Below are 11,049 nucleotides of genomic sequence, written 5' to 3'. Positions count from 1 at the left end.
CCGGTTTGTGACTTAGAGTCATCCGAATAAGTGTCAAAGCATGCATCGAGGTAACCGTTTACGAAGAGATCTTTGTCACCTCCATAAACGAGAAACATATCCTTAGTCCTTTTCAGGTATTTCAGGATATTCTTGACCGTTGTCCAATGATCCACTCCTGGATCTCCCTGCTAAACTAATAGCAAGGCACACATCAGATCTGGTACACAGCATTGCATACATGATAGAACCTATGGCTGAAGCATAGGGAATGACTTTCATTTTCTCTCTATCTTCTGCAGTGGTCGGGCATTGAGTCTGACTAAACTTCACACCTTGTAACACAGGAAAGAACCCTTTATTTGCTTGATCCATTTTAAACTTCTTCAAAACTTTATCAAGGTATGTGCTTTGTGAAAGTCCAATTAAGCGTCTTGATCTATCTCTATAGATCTTGATGCCCAATATATAAGCAACTTCACCGAGGTCTTTCATTGAAAAATTCTTATTCAAGTATCCTTTTATGCTATTCAGAAATTCAGTATCATTTCCAATCAACAATATGTCATCCACATATAATATTAGAAATGCTACAGAGCTCCCACTCACTTTCTTTTAAATACATGCTTCTCCAAAAGTCTGTATAAAACCATATGCTTTGATCACACTATCAAAGCATATATTCTAACTCCGAGATGCTTGCACCAGTCCATAAATGGATCTCTGGAGCTTACACACTTTGTTAGCACCTTTTGGACCGACAAAACCTTCTGGTTGCATCATATACATCTCTTCTTTAAGATATCCATTAAGGAATGCAGTTTTGACATCCATTTGCCAAATTTCATAATCATAAAATGCAGCAGTTGCTAACATGATTCGGATAGACTTAAGCATCGCTACGAGTGAGAAGGTCTCATCGTAGTCAACTCCTTGAACTTGTCAAAAACCTTTCACAACAAGTCAAGCTTTGTAGACAGTAACATTACCGTCAACGTCAGTCTTGTTCTTGAAGAACCATTTATTCTCTATGGCTTGCCGATCATTGGGAAAGTCAACCAAAGTCCACACTTTGTTCTCATACATGGATCCCATCTCAGATTTCATGGCCTCAAGCCATTTTGTCCAATCTGGGCTCATCATCGCTTCCTCATAGTTTGTAGGTTCGTCATGGTCAAGTAACATGACGTCCAGAACAGGATTACCGTACCACTCTGGTGCGGATCTTACTTTGGTTGACCTACGAGGTTCGGTAGTAACTTGATCAGAAGTTTCATGATCATCATCATTAGCTTCCTCACTAATTGGTGTAGGAATCACTAGAACTGATTTCTGTGATGAACTACTTTCCAATAAGGGAATAGGTACAATTACCTCATCAAGTTCTACTTTCCTCCCACTTACTTCTTTTGAGAGAAACTCCTTCTCTAGAAAGGACTCATTCTTAGCAACGAATATCTCGCCTTCAGATCTATGATAGAAGGTATACCCAACATTCTCCTTTGGATATCCTATGAAGACACATTTCTCCGATTTGGGTTCGAGCTTACCAGGTTGAAGTTTTTTCACATAAGCATCACAACCCCAAACTTTAAGAATCGACAACTTGGGTTTCATGCCAAACCACAGTTGATATGGTGTCGTCTCAATGGATTTTGATGGTGCCCTATTTTACATGAATGCAGCCCTCTCTAAAGCATAACCCCAAAACGATAGCGGTAAATCAGTACGAGACATCATAGATCGCACTATATCTAATAAAGTGTGGTTATGACATTCGGACACACCATTACGCTGTGGTGTTCCAGGTGGCGTGAATTGCGAAACTATTCCACATTGTTTCAAATGAAGACCAAACTCGTAACTCAAATATTCTCCTCCATGATCAGATCGTAGAAAACTTTATTTTCTTGTTACGATGATTTTCCACTTCACTCTAAAATTCTTTGAAGTTTTCAAATGTTTCAGACTTATGTTTCATCAAGTAGATATACCCATATCTGCACAAATCATCTGTGAAAGTCAGAAAATAACGATACCCGCCACGAGAATCAACACTCATCGGACCGCATACAACTGTACGTATTATTTCCAATAAGTCTGTTGCTTGTTCCATTGTTTCGGAGAATGGAGTCTTAGTCATCTTGCCCATGAGGCATGGTTCGCAAGCATCAAGTGATTCATAATCAAGTGATTCCAAAAGCCCATCACCATGGAGTTTCTTCATGTGCTTTACACCAATATGACCTAAACGACAGTGCCACAAATAAGTTGCACTATCATTATTAAACTTATACCTTTTGGTTTCAATATTATGAATATGTGTATCACTACTATCAAGATTTAGTAAAAATAGACCACTCATCAAGGGTGCATGACCATAAAAGATATTACTCATATAATAGAGCAACAATTATTCTCTGATTTAAATGAATAACTGTCTTGCATCAAACAAGATCCAGATATAAGTTCATGCTTAACGCTGGCACGAAATAACAATTATTCAGGTCTAAAACTAATCCCGGAGGTAGATGTAGAGGTAGCGTGCCGACGGCGATCACATCGACTTTGGAACCATTTCCCATGCGCATCGTCACCTCGTCCTTAGCCAGTCTTCGCTTACTCCGTAGCCCCTGTTTCGAGTTGCAAATATTAGGAACAAAACCAGTATCAAATACCCAGGCGCTACTGCGAGCATTAGTAAGGTACACATCAATAACATGTATATCAAATATGCCTTTCACTTTTCCATCCTTCTTATCCGCCAAATACTTGGGGCAATTCCGCTTCTAGTGACCAGTCCCTTTGCAGTAGAAGCACTCAGTATGAGGCTTAGGTCCAGACTTGGGCTTCTTCACTTGAGCAGCAACTTGCTTGCCGTTCTTGTTGAAGTTCCCCTTCTTCCCTTTGCCCTTCTTCTTGAAACTGGTGGTCTTGTTGACCATCAACACTTGATGCTCCTTCTTGATTTCTACCTCTGCAGCCTTTAGCATCACGAAGAGCTCGGGAATTGTCTTATCCATCCCTTGCATATTATAGTTCATCATGAAGCTTTTTTAGCTTGGTGGCAGTGATTGAAGAACTCTGTAAATGACACTATCAACCAGAAGATTAACTCCCAGCTGAGTCAAGTGATTGTGGTACCTAGACATTCTGAGTATATGTTCACTGACAAAACTATTCTCCTTCATCTTGCATCTATAGAACTTATTAGAGACTTCATATCTCTCAATCCGGGCATTTACTTGAAATATTAACTTCAACTCCTGGAACATCTCATATGCTCCATGACGTTCAGAACATCGTTGGAGTCCCGGTTCTAAGCCGTAAAGCATGGCACACTAAACTATCGAGTAGTCATCAGCTTTGCTTTGCCAGACGTTCTTAACTTCATCACTAGCATCTGCAGCAGGCCTAGCACCTAGTGGTGCTTCCAGGACGTAATTCTTCTGTTACAGACCCAGTCTGTGTAGTTACTACCATCATCTTTCAACTTAGCTTTCTCTAGGAACACATTAAAATTCAACAGAACAACAATACGGGCCATTTATCTACAACAACATAGACATGCAAAATACTATCAGGTACTAAGTTCATGATAAATTAAAGTTCAATTAATCATATTACTTAAGAACTCCCACTTAGATAGACATCCCTCTAATCATCTAAGTGATCACGTGATCCATATCAACTGAACCATGTCCGATCATCACATGAGATGGAGTAGTTTTCAATGGTGAACATCACTGTGTTGATCATATCTACTATATGATTCACGCTCGACCTTTCGGTCTCAGTGTTCCGAGGCCATATCTGCATATGCTAGACTCGTCAAGTTTAACCTGAGTATTCTGCTTGTGCAAAACTGGCTTGCACCTGTTGTATGTGAACATAGAGCTTATCACACCCGATCATCATGTGGTGTCTCGGCACGACGAACTGTAGCAACGGTGCATACTCAGGGAGAACACTTATACCTTGAAATTTAGTGAGAGATCATCTTATAATCCTACCGCCGTACTAAGCAAAATAAGATGCATAAAGGATAAACATCACATGCAATCAATGTAAGTGATATGATATGGCCATCATCATCTTGTGCCTTTGATCTCCATCTCCAAAGCACCGTCATGATCACCATCGTCACCGGCCTGACACCTTGATCTCCATCATAGCATCATTGTCGTCTCACCAACTATTGCTTCTACGACTATCACTACTGCTTAGTGATAAAGTAAAGCATTTACATGGCGATTGCATTTCATACAATAGAGCGACAACCATATGGCTCCTGCAAGTTGCCGATAACTGTGTTTCAAAACATGATCATCTCATACAATAATTTATATAATCATGTTGACCATATCACATCACAACATGCCCTGCAAAAACAAGCTAGACATCCTTAGCACAATAATTTATATAATCTACTTTGTTTTTGCAAGTTTTACATGGCTGCTACGGGCTTAGCAAGAACCGTTCTTACCTACGCATCAAAAAACCACAACGCGATATAGTGATTGCTTTTTGATCTTCAGAAAGAACCCTGTTCATTGAATCTGATTCAACTAAAGTTGGAGAAACTGACACCCGCTAGCCACCTGTGTGCAAAGCACGTCGGTAGAACCAGTCTCATGAACACGATCATGTAATGCCGGTCCGGGCCGCTTCATCCAACAATACCGCCGAATCAAGAAACAACTAGTGACGGCAAGCAATATGTATATACCCACACCCACAACTCCTTTGTGTTCTACTCGTGCATATAACATCTACGCATAGACCTGGCTTTGATGTCACTATTGGGGAACATAGTATTTCAAAAAAATTCCTATGATCATGCAAGATCTATCTAGGGATGCATAGCAACAAGAGGGGAGAGTGTGTCCACGTACCCTCGTAGACCGAAAGCGGAAGCGTTAAGTAACGTCGTTGATGTAGTCGAACGTCTTCGCGATCCAACCGATCAAGTACCGAACGCACGGCACCTCCGCGATCTACACACGTTTAGCTCGATGATGTCCCTCGAACTCTAGATCCAGCTGAAGCCAAGGGAGAGTTTCGTCAGCACGACGGCGTGTTGATGGCGATGATGAAGTTACCGACGCAGCGCTTCGCCTAGGCACTACGACAATATGATCGAGGTGGAAATCTGTGGAGGGGGGCACTACACTCGGCTAAGATCAAGTTGTGTGTCTATGGGGTGTCCCCCTCCCCCGTATATAAAGGAGTGGAGGAGGGGGAGGGCCAGCCTTCTAGGGCGCGCCCCAAGGGGGGATTCCTACTCCAACTAGGAGTAGGTTTCCCCCCCCCTTTCCTACTCCCACTTGGAGGGGGAAGGAAGGGAAGAGGGAGAGAAGGAAGGGGGGCGCCCCCAAACCCTACCCCAATTTGGATTTGGCCTAGTGGGGGTGCGCCACACCTGGCCTCCTCCTCCTCTCTTCTACGATGGCCCATCATGGCCCATTAACTCCCCGGGGGGTTCCGGTAACCCCTAGGTACTCCGGTAAATGCCCGAACTAATCCGAAACCTTTCCGGTGTCCAAACATAACCTTCCAATATATGAATCTTCATGTCTCGACCATTTCGAGACTCCTCGTCATGTCCATGATCTCATCCGGGAATCCAAACTACCTTCGGTACATTAAAACACATAAACTCATAATACCGATCGTCATCGAACGTTAAGCGTGCGGACCCTATGGGTTCGAGAACTATGTAGACATGACCAACACTCATCTCTGGTCAATAACCAATAGCGGAACTTGGATGCTCATATTGGTTCCGACATATTCTACGAAGATCTTTATCGATCAAACCGCATAACTACATACGTTGTTCCTTTTGTCATCAGCATGTTACTTGCCCGAGATTCCATCGTCGGTATCATCATACATAGTTCAATCTCATTACCGACAAGTCTCTTTACGTGTTCCGTAATGGATCATCCCACAACTAACTTATTAGTCACATTGGTTGCAAGGCTTATAGTGATGTGCATTACTGAGAGGGCCCAGAGATACCTCTCCGACAATCAGAGTGACAAATCCTAATCTCGATCTATGCCAACTCAACAAACACCATCGGAGACACCTGTAGAGCATCTTTATAATCACCCAGTTATGTTGGATGTTTGATAGTACACTAAGTGTTCCTCCGGTATTTGGGAGTTGCATAATCTCATAGTCATAGGAACATGTATAAGTTATGACGAAAGCAATAACAATAAACTAAATGATCATAGTGCTAAGCTAACGGATGGGTCAAGTCAATCACCTCATTCTCTAATGATGTGATCCCGTTCGTCAAATGACAACTCATGTCTATGGCTAGGAAACTTAACCATATTTGATTAACGAGCTAGTAAAGTAGAGGCATACTAGTGACACTCTGTTTGTCTATGTATTCACACATGTACTAAGTTTCCGGTTAATACAATTCTGGCATGAATAATAAACATTTATCATGATATAAGGAAATATAAATAACAACTTTATTATTGCCTCTAGGGCATATTTCCCTTCACTTCTTTGTTCCCTCCACCACACCATCCATTAATGCCCTCCCTCCCCTTCTTCTTTGCCCTCCACCACCCCCTTCCATTAATGTCTTCCCTCTCCTCCCTCTCTCTCCCTAGCTCTCTCTCTCCCCAGCTAGCTAGCTAGTTAGAGCTATATCTAGAGCTACAAGGTATTAAGAAGAAAGGTGCTCGATATCCCTCGACACATAGGTGAGCAAAAAAAGTGTTTGTGTGGATAGGACCAAAACTATATATATATATATATATATATATATATATATATATATATATATATATATATGGGCGATATGAGAATATACTGAATTGTGCGTGGCATAATTTGAGTTGCCTACATTGTGTATTTGTTGAAATAATGTGGGTGACATGAGTTGCCTATGTTTTGCTGAAATGTCGATTCAATTCCGTTTCGGTGAATTTCGGGCAAACTCAATATGTCCTATGCTTAGGGAAGGTCATGCCGAATTTTTGTATGAATTTGATCCATGCATGCATACGTGGTTATAATATCTGCTCCATGTGCAGGTGATCATGAAGGTCAATGGAAGGATGGTGGAAAGACACTGGTAATCCACGATGGACGACATGTATGAAAAAAGACCGAAGGATGTTGTATGTCCGTGTCGAAAATGCAAAGGAATATTGAGGCTCGGCCCCTTTGAGGTTGGTAAATTCAGGGCGCACCTGCTCATGCATGGTTTCATGGATGGCCATACTCGGTGGATAAGTTAAGATGATGATGATGATGATGAGGACGTCGACGGGGCATGAAATAACGAGATGGGGCCACCAGATGAAGAGATGACCGATTATGTGCCCGAAGAGGAAGACAGCCTCGGAAATGTCGATGGCGAAGAGGCAGTTCAAGGCAGAGAAGACGCGGACATGCCGCCGTCTTTGTCGCTACTAAGTTCAGCCATGCGGGACCCGCATGTTCGAGACCTGCTTCGCAAGAAGACGACTAGCGACAGAGCTGCTTCTAGAGAGGAGGCCAAACTGGGCAACTGGAGGTAGACTCGATGACTCCTTTGTATGATGGTTGCGATCCTGAGGTGACCCGCTTGAGTTTCACACTAGAACTTCTAAAGACGAAGGCAAAAAAATGGACGGATGCAAGCCTGGATGAGCTTTTGAAGTATCTAAAGAAGGTTCTTCCCGCGGGAAGCCTGTGTCCTACTAGTGTCGAGGAGGCAAAGAAAATTGTGTGCCCTCTTGATCTGCCACACATTAGATATCACACATGCATCAATGATTGCATCATATATCGAAATGAGCATGCGGAAAAAACCATATGTCCAAGGTGCAATGCTTCAAGATATAAAAAGGCCAGAAAGAAAGCTCCACGGAAAGTTGTATGGTACTTTCCGATCACTCCATGTCTCCTGCGGTATTTCGTAGATCCTAAGGAAGCAAAGCTCATGCGCTGGCACGCGGAGAGGGTGAAGACAGATGACGGAGATGATCCGAAGCTGAGACACCTCGTAGATGCTAGCCAGTGGAGAGCATTAAACGCTGAATTTGATTTTTTTTTGCAAATGATCCAACGAACATTATGCTTGGCGCTAGTAGTGATGGCATGAATCCTTTTGGCAACCAGAACACCAATCATAGCACATGGACCATGTTTGTATGGATGTACAACCTCCCTTGGTTGTGCATGAAGGAAAAATACATACACATGGCTATGCTTATTCAAGGGCCGAGACAACCGGGAAATGATATAAATATGTACCTCGGGTTACTAAAAGTGGAGCGACAGACCTTATGGACAATGCCGGCCAAGACATGGGATGCAAGCAAAGGAGAGTATTTCTACATGAGAGTCGCGCTGATCACGACGGTGCAGGACTATCTCAGCTACGGCTATCTCTCCGGCCAGGTGTGCCACGGATATTGTGGATGCACGAGGTGCATGGATGATACAACTTCTCAGCAGCTATGGAAAGATGGCGGGTCTTCAAAAATCATGTACATGGGGCATCAAAGATGGCCCGAGAAGGATGACCCGTGGAGAAAGCTTGGAGAGCTAGTCAAGGGTGAGGCTAAGCATCGTGGTCCTCCATGTAAGCGTAGCGGTGCAGAAATATATGAGTTATTGAAGAACTGGGAAGAGTACCCCTCGCCGGGAAAGACGAAGAAAAAGGTGCAGAGCCGCTGCTGAAGATATGGAAGATGGGATCTGTTTTCTAGGACTTGGAATACTGGCCCAAACTCGACACGCCTTGTAGCCTTGATCAAATGCATATCACAAAACATATCCTCGAGAGTTTGCTTGGAACATTGATGAACATGCCAGAGAGGACCAAGGATGGGCCAGAGGCAAGAAAAGACTTGGAATTTTTGAATATCAGGAAAGATCTCCAAATGCCCAGTAAAAAGTCATCAGACGAGATCGAGATGGAGATGAAAGATAGGGGCAAAAAAGTAAACAAGAAGGAAGAAAAATATTGCTCCCCTCTTGCTTCACGTTAGATCCGAAGGAGGTCGATCAATTGTTCAAGTGCCTTGTCGGAATCAAAGTTAGTTCCGTATACTGTGGGAAGATAAGCAGATATCTGGACACTAAGAAAAAAAGTTCAGCGGGATGAAGTCTCACGACTGTCATGTGATGATGACGCAATTTCTCTCGGTTGCACTTAGAGGTATTATGGACACACATGTGCGTGATACACTTACTGACCTATGCCACTTTTTGATGCTATCTCTCAAAAGTCGATCAGTGTGAAGCAACTCCATAGGCTACAGGAAGAGATCGTTGTCATACTGAATGAGCTAGAGATGTACTTCCCGCCCACATTCTTTGATGTCATGGTGCATCTACGTGTCCACATCGTGGACGACATCATCGACCTAGGGCCGATGTTCTTGCACAGCATGATGCCGTTCAAGAGGATGAATGGGTTCATCAAAGGATTCGTTCGTAATATGTCCCGTCCATATGGATGCATAGCCCAGGGATATCTGACCAAAGAGTGCATCTATTTATGTGAGAGTTATCTAGTAGGCACTGGAGACCCTGTCAACAAGCACTGTGGAAGGCTCGAAGGCGAACGTCACACCAACGGTCATAGGGATGTGAATGTGTTACACTCGGTACGACAAATGACCTTGACAGGGAAAACTTAGTAGTGCTACAACACCGAGATGTGCTAGAGGATTTCGTGACACTGCACAAAGAGACCATCACAAAGAAGTACCGTGAACGTGGGGTGCACAGGATGAACGCTGAAGTTATTAGAGAGGACAACTCCACTTTCTTGCGTTGGTTCAAAGAGCGAGTTCTGGCTAATCCCCAGAAGAGGGCTGTCCGAACGGAACGCTCATATACGCCTTAGCAGATGGCCTGTCGACCAACCTCGCGACTTATCAAGCATACGATATCAATGGATACACGTTCTACATGGAGGAGAAAGATATAAACAGTGATGACCAAGACTCAGGGATGGCGATGGAAGCCATGATCGGGAATGTAATTGAAATATATTACGGAAGGGTCAAAGAGATATGGGAGCTTAAATACTCTGGATTGCTCATTGCAACAATGTTCCGTGTCAGATGGGCTAAGAATGTACAAAGAGAAAACTGACATTTCACTACCATGTGTATACCCGACTCTGAGAGTGGTACCGTCAATGCCACCGCCAAAAATGATCCATGGGTACACGCTAAACATGTGACACAATGTTTCTTCATAACCGACCTGATCAATCCCAGCCGTGTTGTCGTGAGGAGAAGCAAAAGGAGCATCGTCGAAATGGATGGAGTCCGGAACGAGGAAGACTACGACTAGTACGGTGATCCGATGAGGGAAGATGATGCTGATGATGATGAAACATACGTAAAAAGAAGAATGAATACTACATTACCTATGAAAGATCGTAATCCCTGGAAAAGGAAAAGTCACGACCATGGGCTCAATTATTCGACAACAAACAAAAGAGGGACAAAGATCAGTCTGAAGCGTCGTCGTCGCCCAAGCTGACCAACTAATCCACAGATTTTGTGTGTATCTATTTTGTATACCGCCGTTAGCGGTCAAATGATGCAAATGAAAGAAAAAAAGAAAAAGAAAAATAAAAAAAGAAAAAGAAAAAGAAAGGAAGTTTTGCAAAATGAAATGAAAGAAAAAGAAAAAGGAAGGAATAAGTTGTGGAAAACGAAATGAAAGAAAAATGAAAAGAAAAAGGAAGGAAGTTTGTGAAAAATGAAATGAACGAAAAAGAAAAAGAAAAAAAGAAAAAGAAAAAGAAAAAGTTAGTAGTAGCGCGGTTTGTGCTGGGCAGTGCTATAGCTAACTTAGCTATAGCGCGTTTTGCCACGCCGCGCTATAGCTAACTTGCCTACACAACATGAACCACACACCTTATCTCTTTCCTCTCTCTCACTCTCGCTCGATCCCCTTTCTCTGAGCTCCCACGCCACCACCGACGCCGCCGTCGACGCGTGGCGCACCCGACCCCGACGCTCCCCCCCCCGTGCCGTCCCAAGGTCCACTCCCAGCCCGGCCCCTCCCCCGTGACGCCCCTCCCCC

This window comes from Triticum dicoccoides, chromosome 2A (genome assembly GCF_002162155.2).
Source record: "Triticum dicoccoides isolate Atlit2015 ecotype Zavitan chromosome 2A, WEW_v2.0, whole genome shotgun sequence".
Lineage (NCBI taxonomy): Eukaryota > Viridiplantae > Streptophyta > Magnoliopsida > Poales > Poaceae > Triticum > Triticum dicoccoides.
This window is presented reverse-complemented; position numbering follows the sequence as displayed.